The 24,936-nt window shown below is 32.8% G+C and overlaps 1 long non-coding RNA gene across 1 annotated transcript; it reads right to left on the bottom strand.

Annotated features, from left to right (window-relative positions):
• Positions 1-16,130: 16,130 nt before the first annotated feature.
• On the bottom strand, positions 16,131-16,970 carry LOC139852210 (uncharacterized). Its single transcript, XR_011760965.1, has 3 exons — positions 16,752-16,970; positions 16,570-16,655; positions 16,131-16,238 (listed from the first exon to the last, which is right to left on the bottom strand). It is a non-coding gene; the product is annotated as an uncharacterized lncRNA (long non-coding RNA).
• Between the last annotated feature and the right edge of the window lie 7,966 nt (positions 16,971-24,936).

Raw genomic sequence — 24,936 nt, 5'->3', positions numbered from 1 at the left:
ATATCAATTTTATTTAATATATATAAACATGGAAAAGTTTGGGTCACTACACAGGCCGCAATGTAAAATAACAACAATAACTCTGGTTCTAGCAGTGGAACAAATTCCACAAGAAATCGTGTAGGATGTTCCTATAAAGAATTCACTGCCTGCAAACCTTTGAAATTTAATGGAACCGAGGGTCCAATCGGATTGAAACGGTGGACCGAGAAGGTTGAATAAGTGTTTGCCATAAGTAAATGTACTGAAGAAGACAAAGTAAAGTACGCTACGCATACCTTCACATGTACGGCGTTAACATGGTGGAATACCTATCTCGAGCAGGTAGGACAAGATGCTGCTTACGCACTACCGTGGTCAGCATTCAAGCAATTGATGAACGAGCAGTATCGTCCCAGAAATGAGGTCAATAAGCTCAAGGTAGAGCTTAGAGGATTACGAACGCAATGTTTCGATATCACTACGTACGAACAATGATTCACAGAGTTGTGCCTATTGTGTCCCAGAACGTTCGAAGACGAAGAAGAGAAGATCGACGCATTTGTAAAAGGGTTACCGGAAAGGATTCAAGAAGATGTGAGTTCACACGAGCCCGCCTCCATACAAAAGGCAAGTCGAATGGCTCACAAACTAGTGAATCAGATCGAAGGAAGGATTAAAGAGCAGTCAGCCGAAGAGGCTAACATGAAACAAGTCAAGAGAAAGTGGGAAGAAACCAATGACAAGAGTCACCAATACAACAACAACAACAATCACAACCACAATCGCAATAACTATCCCAACAACCGCAACATCAACCGCAACAACAACTTCAACAAATGTCCCAACAACAACTACAATAACCGTCCCAACAACAATAACAACAACAACAACAACAATAATAATAATAATCCCAACAACAATCTCAATAACAACAATGGCAACAAAAACCAAAAACAGTCATGCCAAAGGTGTGAAGAGCATCACCCGGGGTTCTGCACAACATTTTGCAACAGGTGTAAAAGAAATGGTCATAGCACGACGAAGTGCGAGATCTATGGACCAATGCATAACAGAACTAAAAGAACAAATAATGTCGGAACAAATAACACCGCCATAGTTTGTTTTGGATGTGGAAAACTGGGCCACTTTAGTAGAAATTGCCTGAATCAGGGGAATACTAATCGGCAGGGCCGCGGAAGAGTTTTCAATATTAATACGGCAGAAGCACAGGAAGACCCGGAGCTTGTTAAGGGTACGTTTCTTATTGACAATAAATCTGCTTATGTTTTATTTGATTCAGGTGCGGATAGAAGCTATATGAGTAGAGATTTTTGTGCTAAACTAAGTTGCCTACTGACACCCATGGATAATAAATTTTTACTCGAATTAGCAAACGGTAAATTAATTACAGCAGATAATATATGTCAGAATCGAGAAATTAAACTGGTTAACGAAACATTTAAGATTGACTTAATACCAGTAGAGTTAGGGAGTTTTGATGTGATAATCGGTCTGGAGTGGTTGAAAGAAGTGAAAGCAGAGATCGTTTGTTACAAAAATGCAATTCGCATTATACGAGAAAAAGGAAAACCCTTAATGGTGTACGGAGAAAAGAGCAACGCGAAGTTAAATCTTATTAGTAACCCAAAGGCACAAAAACTAACAAGAAAAGGTTGCTATGATGTGCTAGCACACATCGAGAAAGTCACTTCCGAAGAAAAGAACATCAATGATGTTCCCGTCGCAAAAGAATTTCCCGATGTATTTCCGAAAGAATTACCGGGACTACCTCCACACCGATCCGTTGAATTTCAAATAGACCTTGTACCAGGAGCTGCACCAATAGCTCGTGCTCCATACAGACTCGCACCCAGCGAAATGAAGGAACTTCAGAGCCAATTACAAGAACTTTTAGAGCGTGGTTTCATTCGACCAAGCACATCACCATGGGGAGCTCCTGTTTTGTTTGTCATGAAGAAGGATGGTACATTTAGGTTATGTATCGACTACCGAGAGTTGAACAAACTTATCATCAAGAACCGTTATACACTACCGAGAATCGACGATTTATTTGATCAGCTTCAAGGTTCGTCATTGTACTCGAAGATTGATTTACGTTCTAGTTATCATCAGATGCGAGTGAAGGAGGATGATATTCCAAAAACTGCTTTTAGGACGTGTTACGGTCATTACGAGTTTATGGTTATGCCGTTTGGGTTGACTAACGCACCAGCTGTGTTCATGGACCTTATGAACCGAGTGTGTGGACCATACCTTGACAAGTTTGTCATTGTTTTCATCGATGACATACTTATTTACTCAAAGAATGATCAAGAACACGAAGAACATTTGAGAAAAGTGCTAGATTTTTTGAGGAAAGAAAAACTGTACGCTAAGTTTTCAAAGTGTGCATTTTGGTTGGAAGAAGTTCAATTCCTCGGACACATAGTGAACAAAGAAGGTATTCAGGTGGATCCAGCAAAGATTGAAACCGTTGAAAAGTGGGAAACCCCGGAAACCCCGAAGCATATACGCCAATTTTTAGGACTGACTGGTTACTACAGAAGATTCATCCAAGATTTTTCCAAAATAGCAAAACCTTTGACTGCATTAACGCATAAAGGGAAGAAATTTGAATGGAAGGATGAGCAGGAGAAAGCGTTTCAATTGTTGAAGAAAAAGTTAACTACGGCACCTATATTGTCATTGCCTGAAGGGAATAATGATTTTGTGACATATTGTGACGCCTCAAAGCAAGGCCTCGGCTGTGTATTAATGCAACGAACGAAGGTAATTGCTTATGCGTCCAGACAATTAAAGATTCATGAGCAAAATTATACGACTCACGATTTGGAATTGGGCGCTGTTGTTTTTGCATTAAAGACTTGGAGGCATTACTTATATGGGGTAAAAAGTATTATATATACCGACCACAAAAGTCTCCAACATATATTTAATCAGAAACAACTGAACATGAGACAGCGTAGGTGGATTGAACTATTGAATGATTACGACTTTGAGATTCGTTACCACTCGGGGAAGGTAAATGTGGTAGCCGACGCCTTGAGCAGAAAGGATAGAGAACCTATACGAGTAAAAGCTATGAACATAATTATTCATACTAACCTTACTACTCAAATAAAGGAGGTGCAACAGGGAGTTTTAAAAGAGGGAAGTTTGAAGAATGAAATACCCAAAGGATCGGAGAAACATCTTAATATTCGGGAAGACGGAACCCGGTATAGGGCTGAAAGAATTTGGGTACCAAAGTTTGGAGATGTGAGAGAAATGGTACTTAAGGAAGCACATAAAACCAGATACTCAATACATCCCGGAGCGGGAAAGATGTACAAAGATCTCAAGAAGCACTTTTGGTGGCCGGGTATGAAAGCCGATATTGCTAGATATGTGGGAGAATGCTTGACGTGTTCTAAGTTCAAAGCTGAACATCAGAAACCATCAGGTCTACTTCAAAACCTGAAATTCTGGAATGGAAATGGGAAAATATTACCATGGATTTTATTACTAAATTTGCCAAGGACTGCAAGTGGTTATGATACTATTTGGGTAATAGTCGATCGTCTCACCAAATCAGCACACTTTCTGCCAATGAGAGAAGATGATAAAATGGAGAAGTTGGCACGATTATATTTGAAGGAAGTTGTATCCAGACATGGAATACCAATCTCTATTATCTCCGATAGGGATGGCAGATTTGTTTCAAGGTTTTGGCAGACATTACAGCAAGCATTGGGAACTCGTCTAGACATGAGTACTGCCTATCATCCACAAACTGATGGGCAGAACTAAAGGACAATACAGACGCTTGAAGACATGCTACGAGCATGTGTTATTGATTTTGGAAACAGTTGGGATCGACATCTACCGTTAGCAGAATTTTCCTACAACAACAGTTACCATTCAAGTATTGAGATGGCGCCGTTTGAAGTACTTTATGGTAGAAAGTGCAGGTCTCCGATTTGTTGGAGTGAAGTCAGAGATAGATAAATTACGGGTTCGGAGATAATCCAAGAAACTACAGAGAAAATCATCCAAATTCAACAACGGTTGAAAGCCGCCCAGAATCGACAAAAGAGCTACGCGGACCTTAAAAGGAAAGATATAGAATTTGAAATTGGAGAGATGGTCATGCTTAAGGTATCACCTTGGAAAGGCATTGTTCGATTTGGTAAACGAGGGAAATTAAATCCAAGGAACATTGGACCATTCAAGGTTATTGATCGTGTCAGACCAGTAGCTTACCGACTTGAGTTACCTCAACAACTCGCGGCTATACATAACACCTTCCACGTCTCGAATTTGAAGAAATATTTTGCTAAAGAAGATCTCACTATTCCGTTAGACGAAATCCAAATCAACAAAAAACTTCAATTCATCGAAGAACCCGTCGAAATAATGGATCGTGAGGTTAAAAGACATAAGCAAAACAAGATACCAATTGTTAATGTTCGATGGAATGCTCGTAGGGGACTCGAGTTCACCTGGGAGCGTGAAGATCAGATGAAGAAGAAATACCCGCACCTATTTCCAGAAGATTCGTCAACACCTTCAACAGCTTAAAATTTCGGGACGAAATTTATTTAACGGGTAGGTACTGTAGTGACCCGAACATTTCCATGTTTATATATTTATATATTAAATGAAATTGATATTTACATGATTAAATGTTTCTAACATGTTAAGCAATCAAGCTTGTTAAGATTTGATTAATTGAAATAGGTTTCATATAGACAATTGACCACCCAAATTGACCGGCGATTCACGAACGTTACAAATTTGTAAAAACTACATGATGTTATATATATAGAAATATATATGGTTAACATGAGATTATGATAAGTAAGTATCTCACTAAGTATATTAACAATGAGTGATATACATAAAAATGAGTTTATTGAATTAAGAAACTCGAAACGATATATATAACGATTATCGTTATAACAACGTTTTACTAAATACATATGAATCATATTAAAATATTTTTACACTATGTTTAAATATGATAAATGATAAGTAAACATATCATTAAGTGTATTAACAATGAACTATATATGTAAAAACAAGACTACTAACTTAAGGGTTTCGAAACGAGACATATATGTAACGATTATCGTTGTAACGACATAAATGTATATATATCATATTATGATATATTAATACATCATATTATTATGATAATATAATAATTTAACATATCATTAGATATAATAAACAATGGGATAACAACATTTAACAAGATCGTTAACTTAAAGGTTTCAAAACAACATTTACATGTAACGACTAACGATGACTTAACGACTCAGTTAAAATATATATACATGTAGTGTTTTAATATGTATTCATACACTTTTGAAAGACTTCAAGACACTTATCAAAGTACTTCTACTTAACAAAAATTCTTACAATTACATCCTCATTCATTTACATCAACAATTCTACTCGTATGCACTCGTATTTGTACTCGTACAATACACAGCTTCTAAACGTATTTACTATTGGTATATACACTCCAATGATCAGCTATTAGCAGCCCATGTGAGTCACCTAACCATGTGGGAACCATCATTTAACATCTAGCATGAAATATCTCACAAAATTACAAACTAATGAACCTATATGTCAAGCCTAACTTTCACGTGAATGTGCACACATACAAACACATTTTGATCACAACTTTCATGCATCAAACAACTCTCTCTCAAGTGTTCTTCCATTGTTCTAAGTGTTCTTCATCATCTTCATCAAAATCTAGCTCAATCTAGTTCATAAATTCATACATAAACCAAGTTACAAAACAACTACTCAAGAACACACCAACAACACTTCCAAGTTTGCTAGCTTACTTTCAATCTTGGAAATCCATTTTGAGTGATCATCCAACCTCAATAAATCCTTCTTATTTACAGTAACATATCTTTCTAATACAAGGTAATACTCATATTCAAACTTTAATTCAATTTCTATAACTATAACAATCTTATTTAGAGTGGAAATCTTACTTGAACTTGTTTTCGTGTCATGATTCTACTTCAAGAACTTTCAAGCCATCCAAGGATCCTTTGAAGCTAGATCTATTTTTTTCATTTCTAGTAGGTTTATCCACAAAACTTAAGGTAGTAATGATGTTCATAACATCATTCTAATAATATATATAAAACTATCTTATTCGAAGGTTTAAACTTGTAATCACTAGAACATAGTTTAGTTAATTCTAAACTTGTTCACAAACAAAAGTTAATCCTTCTAACTCGACTGAAATAACTACCTTTACAAAAACGACTTGTAACCTGTATTTCCGACTATAAACTTATACTTTTTCTGTTTAGATTCATAAACTTAAGTTCAATATGAAACCATAGCAACTTGAATCACTCAAAACGAATTTAAAACGAAGAGATTATGGGTAAAACAAGATTGGATAATTTTGCTTGTTGTAGCTACGTGAAATTTGTAACAAATCTATACAAATCCTAACTTAACTAACTTATATTGTATTATACATGTATTCTAACATATATTATGTAATCTTGGGATACCATAGACACGAATACAATGTTTTGACATATCATATCGATCCATCTATATATATATTTCGGAACAACCATAGACACTCTATATGCAGTAATGTTAGAGTTAGCTATACAGGGTTGAGGTTGATTCCAAAATATTATATATACTTTGAGTTGTGATCTAGCCTGAGACTTGTATACACGAGGTCCTGGATTGATTCGAGATAATACATATTGCTTTATTTCTGTACATCTAACTGTGGACAACTAGTTGTAGGTTACTAACAAGGACTGCTGACTTAACAAACTCAAATCATTAAAACGTAATAAAAAAATGTTGTAATTATATTTTGATCATACTTGATACATATGTACATATTTGTTATAGGTTCGTGAATCAACCCGTGGCAAAGTCTTACTTCCCGACAAAGTAAAATTTGTGAAAGTGAGTTATAGTCCCACTTTTAAAATCTAATATTTTTGGGATGAGAATACATGCAGCTTTATAAATGTTTTACAAAATAGACACAAGTACGTAAAACTACTTTCTATGGTTGAATGATCGAAGCCGAATATGCCCCTTTTGCTTGGTAACCTAAGAATTAGTAAACCAGTATACTAATTGACGTGAATCCTAAAGATAGATCTATTGGGCCCAACAAACCCCATCCGTTGTAGCGGATGCTTTAGTACTTCGAGTTTTTATATCATGTCCGATGGATGTCCCGGAATAATGGGGATATTCTTATATGCATCTTTTTAATGTCGGTTACTAGGTGTTCACCATATGAATGATTTTTATCTCTATGTATGGGATGATGTTAACGAAAAATGGAAATATGAAATCTTGTGGTCTATTATTACGATTGATAAATATATAGGTTAAACCTATAACTCACCAACATTTTTGTTGACGTTTTAAGCATGTTTATTCTCAGGTAATTGTTAAGAGCTTCCGCTGTTGTATACTAAATTAAGGACAAGATTTGGAGTCCATGCTTGTATAATATTGTTTGAAAATTGCATTCGAAGACATATATTGTTGTGTAATATTATTGTAAACCATTATGTATTTGTCGTGTGAGAACGCTATATTTTGATTATCATTATTTGATAATCGTCGTAATATTTTAAACCTTTATTGATAAAATAAAGGTTATGGTTGTTTTAAAAATCGAATGCAGTCTTTGAAAAACGTCTCATATAGAGGTCAAAACCTCGCAACGAAATCAATTAATATGGAACGTTTATAATCAATATGAACGAGACATTTCACGTGTAACATATGTTTTGAAGTTGAAAGAATTGGTCATTCATTCAGAAGTATAAATATGATTTGGCAATATCAAGCTGTGTCCCTGGTATGGTTGTTATCAATATTCTCGAAGTTTTCGGATGGCAACAAGGAATAATAAAGTCATGTACATGGCACATGGTGGTGATTAGGTTGATCGAATCCAATCACCATCACAAGTCATTAGAACTTTGGTATGACTTACCATAATATAACTACGTTGATCGAGTGTCGTTATATTATGGTAACTCATACCTCCATTCCTACATCATTCCATAGAATCAAGTTCGTGTAATCGTGAAGATTTAAAATGAACAAAGTGTAACGGCATATCTAACGTGACTCGTATTAAATCGAAAGAATTAGTGCAACTCTGAAGATGCGTTTCCCGAGGGAAGTATATAACTGGTTGTTCACGTCAATGCGGTTCAAGTCAAATGATAATGTCTTTAGGTATGAAAAGATTAACGAATTATGATAACGAGTAGTACGCAACCTTAGTGATAAGCAGTGATGACGATACTCACCTAGAGTAGTGGTGATAGTAACAAGAAGTGGTAGATAGTGAAGATCACCGGTGTAACATCGGTAGTGGTTAATGATTTCCATAGTGGTGGAAACTTTATAGTACTCGTGGATAGTAAGCTGGGACAGTGGTGAATAACAACCTGGGAGACAAAGTTCCCGAACTAGTATAACTAATGAAGTCGTCGTTATCCTTACGTGTATGAATCTTGAATTTACGTGTGTTACCAGGAAGTAGCAGAATACGGATTCGCATGACGAGAGTTAGGTACAATTAAGAAGTTACCTAAGAAAGTTTCAAGTATAAATGCACAAGTAGTCAAGTAAGTGCTATCTATAGCAAATGCAAGTCAGAATGCAATGATTAACTATCCGGTTGTAGTCTAGATTCACTAATGCGTCCTAACGACTCTGTCAGACACACTAATGCACATCCTAGATCCCTACAACCAAGGCTCTGATACCAACTGTGACGACCCCGCAAAAATCGCCATTGACGGCACCATCAACGTAGGTCCCGTTACGTGGTCATAGTCCCTAAATGAGACGCGTTTGACCAAAATTATGTCGCACTCATTTGAAACGTGTATGACTTGCAAAGTTTTAAGTTACCAAACGGTTCTACAACGAGTTTAAGTTTACAAAAGTTGTAAGGTATAAATGAAATAACTTGCGACATAATATAAGTTGAAAATCACGAATGCTATCAATAGCGTATGCATGTAAACATTAAGTTTGAATCCAAAGGTGCTATCACTAGCGTATGCATGTAGGCTTAACCCCAAGCAAGTAATCAAAGTGTGCGGAAGCATGTATCAAGTAGCCAAGTGTGAACCTGAGAAACATATAGAAAACTGTCAACGAAAAACGTTGGTGAAATCATAGGTGTATTTGTAAACGTTGCTTTTGAACCACAAGATTTTGTATGAGTTGATTATCCAAATTGTTTGCATTCCAAAGTTGTTGTACGTTCGCGAGCACCCAGTTATCAAGACTTAACTGTTTATACCCTGTTACGTAGTGTTAGAACATACACTATACCCGAAAATATATTTCAGCCGCTAACGGTAGCGAACCGTCCGAATGAGAGCGCGTCAAGCCCGTATGGATCCACACAACATAAGTTCACGTTTACACCCTACAAGTGTAACTAATGATAAATGAATTGAGGCTTTTTGTTCTAACTCGCTGTGGAATGTTTGTTTTCGTACTTGTGTTCAAAGCATAAAAGTATGATACGTATATGTTTCTCATCCTATAATTTAAAAGTATAAAAGTTGTTGAAAAGATGGGACTATGATCTCACCTTGAGTGCACGAGTATAAAGGTACTTCACAAAGTAAACGTGTGCATGAAAGTTGTTTAGTCTTGACCTAAACAAGTAAGTTGTATCAATACCGGGTAAGACACAAGGTCGGTCGAAATGTGTTCAATTAGTCATATGGCTCGTTACGACTCGATTATATAGCATGTGAATCAAGTTGTCAAGTTTCATGCAAAAATAAAGTATAGGTGAAAGGTTATAACGATTAAACGAAGTATTGGTTAAGTTTGAATAAAAGTCAACTTTGGTCAAGTCAAAGTCAATGAAAAAGTCAACACGTTCGGGTCGGGTCTCGGACAATTTTCTGAGCTAATTAATCATATATGAGCATGTTAGAACAAGTTACATGTTAATCGGAGGTGCGTAGCATATTTAGAATTTAACGTGAAAAAGGAAAATTGAACAGCCCACAAACGCGGCAAACGCCGTGCCGCGCCAAATGATGGCCGCGCCGCGCTAATGGGCGTAACCTGATTCCTGGGTTGTTTCAAATGTTTAAGTCTCGAACCAAAATTCACCAATTCACAAATAACGAACCGTAAACATTCAAAACACGTATCTCATATCGTTGGAAAGGTAATTTAACGAGGAATACAACTAAACCATTTCATCAACCAAAAACAACATTTACGATAACCGAAAACTCGTCGAATGATCATTTATATGTTCATCATTAAAATTTCAAGTTCATAAAAATGCATAAGATGATTCGGGCATCCAATTTACACATACGATATGCCGTTTCGAAGGTAATTAAACATGTATTGCAACTAAACACTTACTAACAATGTTTCATAGCATTCAATGCATCAGAAGTTCGTATTTACGTCTATCAAACCCTAACCAAAAATCACAAATTCATTAATCATGTTAATGAAGTTTTTCCAAGTCAACCTACATACCAAAATGAAGCTAATGATGCTAGTAACACTTTTAATACATGAGCTTTAACATTTAACAACATTAAATCACCCAAAACTCAAGATTAAACACACTTATTTTCAAGTTCATGCTAGTTACTCAAAATAACAAGATCGAGCAAATAAATCACATATTCATGTTAGACTCGAGCCATAGACACTAATTAACACTTTTATTGGTCAAGAACACCAAAAACAAGAAATCTAGAGTTTTAGAAAAGTTACCCAAAAGAGATGAAATTAGTATCAAGTTGTAGAGAAAGATGCAAGGATTCCAAATATGCAATTTATTTTGTTGTAAGCTTGCTAGTTTTGATTTAGATGATAAATCTTTGATTTGGGTGGAAATGGGTTCCTTGAAGTAGAGAGAAAAAGAAGAAATGGAGGTGGGTGATGAATGAGTGGAAGAGATGGGGTTGACTAGTTGACCTAGTCAACTAGTTTAGCTCCTTGGCAACTTTGATCCCTCGAGTTTAAAAGCGGGTGCGTGAATTAACCAAACGAATTATTTTAAATACGCGAGAGTAAACGGAAGACGTTATAATCCGATAACGGGAAAATATTAAGAACGTTAGTTAACGGAAGGTACGAATTTAGATAACGAAAGATATTATCTAAAAAAAGACGGGCGTTAAAATAAATTAACGGGAAAAGGCGGGTTATTACATCTTGCATAAATGAATATTATGTTCATATGCTGTGAATAAATTCATAACCATTTACATAGGAACACATCAAGATATAATCAATACCTGAGCAATAATCAAACAATGAAAACATAATGCCTATAATTTTCCTTCATTACAGTGTAGATTAAGCTACCCCTTCAATTTTTGAATCTATGATGTATGAAGCAAAACTACCTGCCTGTTATTCCGACCAATTTTGCTAATGTATCTATGTCCTTCGGAAAAAACTAATCCTTCAGCAAAATCGTCTAACTCATTTGTACCTCCATAATACATAAAAGTGACTTGATTTAATATCATTTAACCATAAAATATCATTACATATTAGTTAGTTATGATTCCCATGATTAACTTTGTGGGAATGACCGTGATAATGTAAATTCAAGCATCAGTTAACCATGATATTATACGGCTTTTATCAAAGGATTAGATTGGCTGATCAACTGATCTATCCCGTGATCCAACTAAATCAATTTTCATTTGACTCATTAGTTAATAGATCATGATACCCATGACCTAAAAATTGTAGATAGACAAACAAACTTCTAAAGTAATTTGTTACCTGGATTTGAAGCAAATGTCTCTGTAGGAAGGTTCCAAAGTACTTTCAATTAATCATTTTAATCTGACAATTCAAGCGATACAGAACCCTATATTAATCAACTACAAAAATTAAAAAACCTTGCTATGAATCGGCTTTGTTAATCGCACTATCGTAGATGGTCACCACAAATCTTTAATCCCAAGATGTAAAATTATACGATCATTAAGAAAAGATTAAAACAAAGAGAGTATACCAATTCGAATAATAAAATACGCTTAGGGTTAAATCCGAATATGCGATTTGAGCTGGGAAATACGATTGAATACGGTGAAGTGTATTATGATCGATTTAAAACATAGATCTGAATGCGGTGAAGTGTATTGTGGTTAAGAGAACTACGATCTGAAATCTTGATTGATAAGAACCCTAATTTTATTTTGTTCAAAAAACGAATACTGGCGTGTATTTTTTTAATTTTGGGTTTAAATTTTGTTAGATATAATTAAATTATTCTTAATGACATGAAAAACAGAAAAATTACGGAGTAATAATTTATTTAAGTTATTAAATAGCTAGTTACTATAAGTACAATTTTTTTTAATTATAAAATACTTAGGATTAATGACATCGTCTAAGTGACCTAATTTTTTTTTTCTTAACAAATAAATTAGCCTAATAATGACATCATCGTTATAAAATTTTAATAGAAATATAGATATATCTACGTCGTTAATTATAAGAAGCAAAAGGTGTAATGTATGCAACTAGTCCGGATCCGGCCCGCGCGATGCTGCGGGGGCTTTCAGCCTATGTATTCATATTTAACGTAGCGTCGTGTATTTACAGAGGGGAAACGGTGCATGTCTTAAGCGCCGTTTTAGATGTCGTTGTCTTAAGCGTTTTTTAAAAGTGTCTGTTTCGAACGTAGTTAGTTTCGTTTTGTTCATAAAAAAATTTCGAGTGTAACGGTGCTGTCGAAAAAATTTAACTTGCGGCGAACAGAAAGATACGGGTTGTCGTTGTGTTAAGCGTTTTTTAAAAAGTGTCCGTTTCGCGTATAGTTTGTCACGTTGGGTTCGTGAGACATTTTCGAGTTGAACGGTGGTATCGAAAAAATTTAACTCGCACCGAGCGAGAAGATAGAGCCCGTTATAAATTTGGGAGAAAATTAGTTTCTTTTATTTAAAAAAAATTTGATAGAGCCCGTTATAAATTTGGGAGAAAATTAGTTTCTTTTATTTAAAAAAAATTTATATGTTTACACTTTCTATCCCTGAAAAAGTGTAAACTTGAGGGACTGTTGTGTAAATTGAGGCGAATTTGAGGGACCGATTGTAATGTAAACGTAAACTCAAAACTACAATCAAAATCAACTGAAACTGCATAAATAGTCATGACTTTTAGTATATAAGGGTTAATAAAAACTTTATGTGATTAAAAAAAGATATATGCATGTGACCTTCAACTTAGTAGTGGAGGTTATAGTATAAAATGAAGTGGTATTAAAATTATAACCAAAAATGAAGCGGTGTCTAAAAAACGACCAAAATCGAAAGTCACATACATATATTTATTTAGATTCACGTGTTTTTTTATCGTGTCCTTTTTTGTCATATTACACTTTTTAAACAACTTCAATTATTTTTTAAACACCTAAATAGATCTAAAAAACTACGGACACCAATTACCAATTACCAGCTAATTTTGATAAACATACCCTATGTACACTAGCTTAAACATAGATGAGCTTTTGACTTTTACATTACTTTAATGCCCTCTCAAAATAATACGAATACAAATTTCCTCTCACGTAAATTCAACAATATTGGCGCATTCCATTTTTTAGTATACTGTTACATCAATTTTTAATATATCAACTAGTCTAAGACCCGCGAATTCGCGTGATCTTAGAAGAAAATTTGTCGTGGTTTAGTTATAAATTTAAGTAACTATGTATCTATCATTTAGTTACATACGGAGTACTACACAAACAACTTTAGATTGATAAAAAAAAAAATCACAATCTCTAAACATATTTCTTATAGTGTTTCAGCTAATCCTTTTAACTTGTCTCGATTATGACTTCAAAGATCCACTTGTAAGAAGTTTCACATAGGATGCGCAAATCAGATTAAATCTATTCGCTCACTTAACTTAGTTTTTACCAAACATTACAACTCCCTACATTTGTAAATCAGCGCATACGTTTTACACTCCATGTAGATGCTACTAATGATTTGGCAAGAGATCATACTTTTTCTCAAAGGATGCGACTTAAAGATCACACTACCTACTATCCTACATGTTCTCTATTATGACCTACGTTAAGCCACTTATTCCTGATTTTGCTACCAGACTAAAAGAGGAACCATAATTAGGATATCAAAGCACCACTAATTGTTCTTGAGGTGAAAGGTTACATTGCTCATGTCTACGCACTTGTGTACTGTACCTCTTAAATCCTTTAATAATAATAATTCCCTATTGGCCTAAAACAATAATAATTTTTGTTTCACGTGGTTACTTCATAAAAGTAACAACGGGTGCATCTATAACATAAACATTGTAGGTATGCCATTGATCTTGGTGGAGCTTCATTGAATTGATAATTACGCTCTTTATATAAACCCGCAAAATAGAAAACTAACGTACCTGGTAGGAAATTTATAGTGGATAAATATTTCAAGTTTTTGGACATCCACAAACTAATTATAGCCATAACACGTGTGTAGTAGTAACATAAATTATTTGCAAAAAGGAAAAAAAAAAAAAAGTCATGCGCGTTGTTAGTCTGATAATTTTCCTTTATTTGGAACCCAGGGCATACAGAGCTATCAAATCACTTATCTTGCTATTAAGTATTAACCATGCTAATTTTTATTACAAAGGTTTACCAACACGTTGTCTGTCTAAATCTCAGGTCACGGAAGGCATAATCAAGCTTTCAACCCATCCTATGAGTTGGCCAAGACTGTTGTACGGACTTTGAATCAGGGTTTGAGCACGGATTTTCTTGACTTCATGTGCCCTCCAACCTTTGCATTTGATCCTAATGCCAAAATAGCATTTCCTAAATTTGTATCTATCAGCTTTGTATATATTAACTTTGATATCTTGACGGTATTATTATCATACAATGATAAGAAAATGGATATATATATATATATATATATATATGTATATATATATATATCCTTTAAATGCGTCATTATATTAAAGATGTGGCAATTTCACCCATATACTTATGAACAGGTTGGACGGGTCGAACAGTTAGATAAGGGACTAATTAGAGCCATAGTCATAATTTTTGTTTAAGCATTTTTTAATATAATAAAATGTATCAGAACTATGTATAATCCAAATATTGATCTTATTGATGTCTCGGTTCTAAACTATGGTACTTTACACCCAAAAGAGGTGCAATTTCGACCCATTAATTTATCAATTGGTTGATTATGATTATGTTTCATCTCAAACAATCAAAAGGGCCAGCTTAGAGATTACCTTAAAACGGGAATAGGTCAAGTGGGTCATCAATTGCGTTGTAATGGTTATAGACGATGATAATATTGCAGTGTAATTTTGACTTATACAAATTTAGAACCACCAAAACTCCTTATTTCAGATATCTTGATCATTAGTGCAACAAAATAATAATATTATGTTTAGCTATATGTTCATATATTGTGCGTTAAATCTTTATTGCAAAAATAAGTGGTAAGGGTTTCAAAGTAAAGACAGACAAACTAAAATACTAACTGATTTGACCTGTTAAACAACCCGCCACACCGACAAATGGATCAAAATCCCCAACCGAAACACAAAAGCAAAGGTAAGATTGAAGCATGTACCAACTTTCTAAAATATTTAATTCATCTTTATGCCATCAAAAAATATACTTATGACTATTATCAGAATACTCACCTTCTAAGAACCAAACATGATGAGACAAAATTTAAAAATCGCGCAGCAAACCATACTCTAGGAGTATAAATATGCTAGCTATAATCTGGAACATGTAACTTGTATTTATCGAAATATATATATTACACAAACTCAAAAGTGCAAAAAACTCAAGCCTCCTCAACTGATTCTCTTAGAGCATCTTCCTCAACCGTCAATCTGAATTCCATCCTCACCATTAGATAAAAATTACAAACATGTGTTAATCAACATTCATGATTATTGAAATGGTCAATTAATAGCTTATATGTTACAAAATCGGTTCAAAATTTTAAATCATAATCATTGGGCCAAAATTCCGACATATTATTTAATCATCCCTCCTAAAAATGAAATAAAGTTTAAATGAATTAACATACCGTATGGAACAAAATCCCTGTGCCTTTTCTTTGTGCACTGATGCAATAACTTTTGATGTATCTTCTAAATTCATCAATGTAGTACTTTTTATTCTATATGTGATACATCTGCAATAAAATCAGAACATTATTTCACAAACTCTAAAAATATTTCAAGCCATATTTGGGACATTTCTTCGAACATCTGAAAGACATTCTTTATTTTGTGGTCTTTTTAGAACGGGTAATGATTACGTATGTTTTTTATCAAGCAATTTCATAAGAATAATGTTGAATTTACGTTATAATTATAATGAAATGACATATAATCATACTTAAAATGATTTGTTAATAAAAGGTGGACCACATACCATCTAGGTGAACCACAAATGATTTGATAAAAAAGGAATCAAAAACCAAAACGCTAACGAATAATTTTAATACTTTGCCTACTACATACAATCATCAAATGAAACGACATATAAGCATCCTTTAAAAGCAACAGCAGACGATCATTAATCAGTGAAGAACTTATTATTCTCATACCTACATAGAAAAAGCTAATTAGTTAGCATCAGTCTGTACCAGGATACAATCTGTTGTAATTAACAGTGATACAATAATCGAATGAAAACTTCATACCTCGAAATCAATCCGTTGTGATTCAGGATTAACAACCAAACAAACTGAAACCCTAAATTTTAAAAGCATAACCTCTTTTATCAGATGGAATTATGTTTATCAATTGAAAAAATATAACTCAATTGAAACCCTAAGTTTTGAAAGCATAAACTCTTTTATCAGATCAAAGAACCCTATTTTCGTAGAGCGTAATGGAATTTTGTGATTCAGATCGTCATATGGTTATTGGCCCGCTAGATCGTCGATAACTTGAGAACTATTTAGGTCATATGTTTCAATGGCAGCTGTTGTAGATTATATTTTTGTAAGAGGGTATTTTAGTCTTTTTAATGGATGATTAGCTAATCTGGTTTTTTTGTTAGCTAATAGGTAAAATGGATGGATATGATTAAAAGTTAGTAATAATCATATGGTCATAAAGGTGTAAGCTGCTTTAATTATGAGAGATAATGCTCCTCTTATAATGTTTAAAAGATATACTATAATCTATGTATTTCCTTTTATAGAGATATATCGATATATTGGAGCATTTTTTTTTATATATAAAGACCATGCATGAATCTCTATGCATGAAGTAAGTGTTGTATCTTTGATAACCAAATATGAATATTTCTTTGCTTTTCAACAAAAATAAAATAAAATAATGTATATATGTTGTAATTTAGTAGTTTATTACTACCTTTTGCCTAAGCTTATACAATACTTAAATATTAAAGAGTAGTAATGGAGAGAGAGAGGAGTATATATTTCATATATATGTAAGAATGGTGCACCTCATGTAGAGACCCGTCCTAATACATCCGGACGAAGTCCATATTGATTATAAACGATTCACAACTGTTGGTTACATCGCGAGGTACTTGACCTCTATATGATACATTTTACAAACATTGCATTCGTTTTTGAAAAGACAATCTTTCATTACATCGAAAGTTGACGGCATGTATACCATTTCATAATATATCTAACTATAATTGACATAATAATAATCTTGATGAACTCAACGACTCGAATGCAACGTCTTTTGAAATATGCCATGAATGACTCCAAGTAATATCTTTAAAATGAGCAATTGCATAGCGGAAGACTTCTTTCATACCTGAGAATAAATATGCTTTAAAGTGTCAACCAAAAGGTTGGTGAGTTCATTAGTTTAACATAAATAATCATTTCCATCATTTTAATAGACCACAAGGTTTTCATTTCCAGTTCTCATAAATAAGCGTCCCAGGCATAGAGACAAAAATATCATTCATATGGATTGAACACCTGGTAACCCACGTTAACTTAATGCATAGAATATCCCCAAACAGAACCTCTCGTCTGTATATTAATAATCTCGAAGTACTAAAGCATTCGTACCCCAAATGGTACTTGTCAAGGTCCATAGATCTATTTTTAGGATTCGCATCAATCAGGGGCCATTTCCCTAAATTCTTAGGTTACCAGACTTGAAGGGCGATATTCGGTTAATAATCCAACCATAGAATGTAATTTTAAGTACTTGTGTCTATTTCGTAAAACATTTATAAAAGCAGCGCATGTATTCTCAGTCCCAAAAATATATATAGCAAAAGCATTTAAAAAGGGAGCAAATGAAACTCACTATACGATATTTTGTAGTAAAAATATATACGACGGTACTGAACAATGCAGGGTTGGCCTCAGATTCACGAACCTATATCAAGTATATATATTAACACATCTAATTGTAATCGAACAAATTTATATATTATTAGTGATATAATTGTTATTTTAATTATGTGTTTCATTAATAACCTAATTAATCACATTTATTAATATTTATCATAAAAATATTAATATAGTTATTAAACATGATTTTATATAACTAATAGTTATTTGATAAAATAATATTGATAATAATATTAAAAAGTTGTTTCATCATATAATAATAATAATAATAATAATAGTTATAATAATAAAAATGATAATTTTTATAAAAATGATACTTTTAATAATAATAATAGAAATAATGATAATTTTGATAATATTTTTAATAATAATAATAATAATAATAAATTTACTGAAAATGATAATTTTAATGAATACTAATAATAATAACTATAAAAAATAATGATTTTACTAATAATAATAATACTAATATTTATATTAATAACTATGATGATAATAATACTACTAATAATAATAACTTAAAAAATATAATAATTTTACTAATAATAATACTAATACTTATGATAATAATAATAAAAATAATAATACTTGTATTAATAGTGATAATAATAATAATATAATTAAATGATAAGATTTATACCATCCGATATCATCATCATCTTTAAGTGATCATCGTCATCAATTAACGGGTCATCATTCGATTATCATTTCATGCATCGTTTTTTTTAATATCATTCATCAAAATCATACAACCGTAATCATCATCTAGTCCATCATCTAATCTCATCAATATCGCCATTTTTCATTCCATCATCATCTTTATTCCTATATTATTATTATGATCATCTTAGTACCCTCATTATCATACATCATCATTGTTACGCATCCTGATTATCATCATCATTCTTAATCAACTTGGGACTTTCGGTTCATCCAGAAAAACTGGATCATAATCGGCCCAACAAGTATAATCATAATAGCCTGCTTATCAACTAAAGTTCACGGCCCAATAATAAATTCAATCTTGGCCCAACAAAATCTCACGGCCCAATTTTCATTAGAAGAAGTTTGAATTGTGCAATTTGATCGAATATGAAATTCATCCAGCTTTAATCATTTTATTCACTCTAAACCCCACCAATACTTTGACACTTTAATCATTTTATTCTTATCTAATCACTTACATCTTTATCTATTACCTATCTTTGCATAACATGCTTTTTAAATCTCATCATCATTGTCGTTAATGTAGCAGAAAATAGAAGAGCAGATAGTAGCAGCAAAACAGTCCACGTTACTATTACATGAATGAGAATAGGATCGGTACTGCAGTAGTAGCTACTATGGTTCGAAGGAGAAAAGAAAAAAAATATAAAAAAACCGAAAGAATATTGCAGCGGTTGTTACAGTGATTGATGATGGTTCGTGATGGCTGCTCACGGTCCAAAACAGTAGCAGCAAAGAGTATAAATATTAGCTGCGAACAACGATAATAAAGCAGTTAAAATGGGTCCTTGGTGGTGATAGTTTTGGTTTTGTGGGTTTGTGGTGATTGGCTTCGAATAACAATAGTAGATAGAGAGAGATGGTGGTTCCAACAAGAGACTTAAGAAAGTTGCAGGTCTCTGTGGTGTGGTCGTGGTTTAAACTCGCCAGAACATAAAATCAACCAAAACAATTTGGTTTTCCCGTTTCCTAGTCTTGCTCCACAGAAAACAATAATATAAATATAAGTGATGGTTAAATAATGGTTAACAAGAGACTTAAGTTGGTAGCTGAGATCACAAGTGGTGAATATATGGGTGATGGTTGTGGGGCTGTAAACGAAACAAAGAGAAAAAAAATGGAAGAAGGTGATCGTTCTCATGGTTGAAGGTGGTGGCTAGTTATCGATTAAAAGAAAAAAAATGAAAGAAGGTGGTGGTTGTTCACTATGGTGGTCGGAGAAGGAAGCCGGTGGTGCAAGGTGGTTTGAAAGGTGGGACTATGATGGTGGTTGATCGTCTGTGAAACAAGAAGAGGAGAGTGATGGTGAGGATAGATGAAAATGAGGGTTGGCGTTGATTCAGTTAACAAAGCAAGAAGGAGAGGAAATTAAAAACATAAGTTTTCTACTTTCATAATCATATGCATATGCATATATTATTATATATATAGAATGAGACAATGGAAAAAAAATAATGGATTGACATCTAACAAGAAAAGTATCCGTGATATATATATAAATTAGATGCTAGGTTTTTATATTGAGCAATTGGGTGTGGATATTTATCTATGTCTCTGCAACATTTGAGATAGTGGGGAACAAATGATAAAACCCACACAGTAACGCATAGTATTAAATCTAAAACAAACACAGTACCCAATTATAATTCTAACATTCACGGATATCTATAACTATTACACTGCCGACAGTTTTTTGGGGATAGTAATTTGTACTCCGTTGTTAATCAGCGGCGGATAAAAGTCTTCTGAAAAATCCTAAATTCTTAAATTAATTATATTTATTTATTTTGATCATTATGGTATAAAATTTGGTCACTAATTATTAAATAAAAATTACATTAATTATTTACTCCCAACCCCTAAGTAAAATAATAAAAAAGTTTTAAAATTTGACAAACAAGTTCTACATATATTATTATTAAGTCTAAAATTTATAAAACTCATTTTCGAATCACCGTTTATTTTAAAATTACATAAGTTTCTTTTATGGTCAATATGACAATTGAGCGTACCGTTGTTTACTAAATAACTTCGAAATCACAAAATATATATTTAATATACGTTTTGTGTATATATAGATTTATTTTAATAATACATTTTATTATCTCTTATATCATTTTATAATTTAATCATATATTATATCAAACTATATTTCAAACTATTATATATATATATATATATATATATATATATATATATATATATATATATATATATATATATATATATATATATATATATATATATATATATATATATATAAATATATATGTATCTATTTATTTAGAAGTAATGGTTCGTGAATCGTCGAAAATAGTCAAAGGTCAAATGAATAAATAAAACAGTTCAGAATTTTTGAGACTCAACATTAAAGACTTTGCTTATCGTGTCGAGTTCATATTAAAATCAAGTTTAAATTTGGTCGAAAATTTCCGGGTCGTCACAGTACCTACCCGTTAAAGAAATTTCAACCCGAAATTTGATTGAGGTCGTCATGGCTAACAATAAGAATGTTTTCCTGACGAATATGAGTTGATAAATAGAGTTTTCTCACCGTTGAGTAATATGAATAAGACAATTCGATTACTCGAAGCGTATGAGTGAAGATATCATAAAAGATTGAGATAGAGATTAAACTTTTGACGTAGTCGCGGTGGGTTTCCGAAATTTAAGGAATTAAAGAAAATCTTCGAAATCTATAAGATTTGATTCTTCGGTGAGTAAGGAAATTAAGATCTCTATGATTAAATACTGTGATCTGCCTCGATTATTATGTCTGATATTTCCTTTATAAATTAAACTCTTCCGTTCCATTATTCTCACCATTTCTATACTTTCTTTCTTAGTACATACATCCAAAAGATTATGAAAATGCTTAATCCCGTTCTGATCCTTGTCTTCATCCTTACTATCGCAACAATCATTCTCCTTTTCCAACTTCCACCAGAGGAATCTGCTTTCTTCTACTTCGCCCTTGGGGTTATAACGTTTTAAATTTTCCCGTGTCTTTATGTTGCGATAAACATTTATATACATGGTTTGTAATTTATGTGTTGTTATCGGGCTTTATATTTTCTCTTATATTTTGAAGCTCTATGCTTTTGTTTTCTCTTTCCAACTTCAAGTCAAGCGAATAATGATCCAGAATTTGAAGCTATAGAGGTTTCGAATGATTATAATGTTTTAAGCAGGAAGGAACGTGATAGCACGATTTGATTTTCAAATTTATCAACATCACGGAAGATAGAACCATCAAGAATACATTTTATTGATATGTTCAGGAGTTAAGTAGAATGAAAGAGTTAAGTATAATGATTTAACATGGCACACGATGATGTTATGGTTTGTGAATCATCACGTTTCATTAGAAACTCAGCATGTCTTACTGTAATATAATCACGTCGATCAAGTGTCATTATATTATACTAACTCATGCATCAGTTCCCAACACTACTTCAAAAACATTCATAATTTAAACTCGAAGGTTTCAGAATTTAGAAACTAAAATAGTTTCTTTTATGATGTAACACAGATAACGCGAAGAGATAATTAATATTGGATGAGAATATTTATGAAGATGTCTTCAGAAATATTTGAGGATATTTATACAGAAAGGTACGATGATATCTTAGGATTTCAGAATCAAATTGTGATGAAGAAATTCATTCACGATGATTTAGAGTGGTTAAGGAGTAAGGTATTCGCTAAAGATTTCATCAGAAACAGAATCATATGGATTCTTTATGTACAAGTTTAGTCCTTGTAATTTGTTCAGAGTCTCCTTCATGGTTTGCTCAATCCAGTTTCCAGTTCCAACTCTTCTGAGCTTTGCCAACATACTATTCTTTATCTTTATACCCTCGACGGTTAAGGTCATGTACAGTTTTTGCTATTGTATTCAACTTTTTCAGAATTTAGAGTATTGAGTTGTAGACTGGGTGCTTTTCAAAATTTCAGAGTGGAAGATCATATTTCTAAGAGATAAGGATTATATGTATACTTATAACTGTTGATGTAGACATGCTACGAGATTTCAAAATACTGATTGCTAATTCCCGGTAGTTGGTATAGTAATCCTCGTTATAAGATGTAAATGAGTAAATGATAGGGTTTCACTGAATATAGTGATTTTTCGCAAAGTCAAAGATCAACGGAGTTGTTGATAAATTTACTGCTAATGTGGTGAGATATAAACGGTTTCCCGAAAGACAACTTATATATCAGGGTTATAATAAGCTAATCTGAGTGAAAAGTCGAAGTTGACTTGTTGGAGCTGTGACAAAATTGGCTAATTTGGAAAGGGATTGCAAAGTTATTTTGGGTAATAATAACACTAAAGGAATTAACACAGCTATGTGTTAAACGTTTATTCAGTTTCCGAGAGTTTTCAGGTGCATAACTATATGCGTCAATCTCTTATTCCGTAGATGAAGTGCGGTTGGTTCACCCTCTCGATTGAGGTGTTTTTAAGAATCTTGATAGATTTGATCGCTGATTGTAATCGTCAAGATACAATTGAGGTTTAAGATGAAATCAAGTGGAAAACTTGAAGAATTGTTTAATTTCATATGTTATAATCAATATTTTAATTCATTTTAATAGTCCAAAGTTGGCAGTCCACAGTCGATAGTCCACAGTTAACAGTCTAATAATTCATAAATAGTTTAATATATAATATTCGAATTAATTAATACGTATCGTAACCCGTGTACATGTCTCAGACTCTATCACAACTCAAAGTATATATATTATTATAGAATCAACCTCAACCCTGTATAGAGAACTCGATCATTACTACATACAGAGTGTCTATGGTGATTCCAAATAATATATATAGATGCGTCGATATGATATGTCAAAACCTTGTATACGTGTCCCGATATTTAAAGTACGTAAAATAAATAACAGAAATTAAATGACGATAAATAAAGTGCGTAAAGTAAATAACAGAAATTAAATGACGATAAATAAAATTGCGATAAATAAACTGTGGTAAAATAAATTGTGATAATTAGATTGCGATAAATAAATTGCGATAATTAAAATGTAATACGGAATTAACAGTTAGCTAGGAACAGTTAGCTAGGATTTCGTTAGCGTGGATTCTTAACAAAATTCTTCTCATAATTAAATCGTTTGTTTCTAACAAATTTTATTTTGTCAAATGTTTTCTTCATTATGCCACTTGTTGGATTCATTTTAATTCATTTTATTTGTCCAATGTTAGTAGTTCATAGTTAGCAGTTCAATAATTCATATATAGTTTAATATATTATATTCGAATTAATTAATACATGCCGTGACCTATTATATACATGTCTCAGACTCGATCACAACTCAAAGTATATATATTATTGTAGAATTAACCTCAACACTGTATAGCTAACTCGAGCATTACTGCATATAGAGTGTCTATGGTTATTCTAAATAATATATATAGATGCGTCGATATGATATGTCAAAACCTTGTATACGTGTCCCGATATTTAAAGTGCGTAAAATAAATAACAGAAATTAAATGACAATAAATAAAATTGCGAGAATTAAAATTGCGATAATTAAATTGCGATAATTAAATGTAATAAGGAATTAACAGTTAGCTAGGAACAATTAGCTAGGATTTTATTAGCGTGGTTTCTTAACAAAATTTCTCATAGTTAATTTATTTGTTTCTAACAAATTTTATTTTTGTCCAATGTTTTCTTCATTATGCCACTTGTTGGATTCTGGTAAGTCAAAATCCAAATATGAAATTGAATGAAAATGGTTATTCTGCGGTAAACGGATACGTATATTTGTGGATGTA

Source organism: Rutidosis leptorrhynchoides, chromosome 6, assembly GCF_046630445.1.
Source record: "Rutidosis leptorrhynchoides isolate AG116_Rl617_1_P2 chromosome 6, CSIRO_AGI_Rlap_v1, whole genome shotgun sequence".
Classification (NCBI taxonomy): Eukaryota; Viridiplantae; Streptophyta; class Magnoliopsida; order Asterales; family Asteraceae; genus Rutidosis; species Rutidosis leptorrhynchoides.
This window is presented reverse-complemented; position numbering and strand designations above follow the sequence as displayed.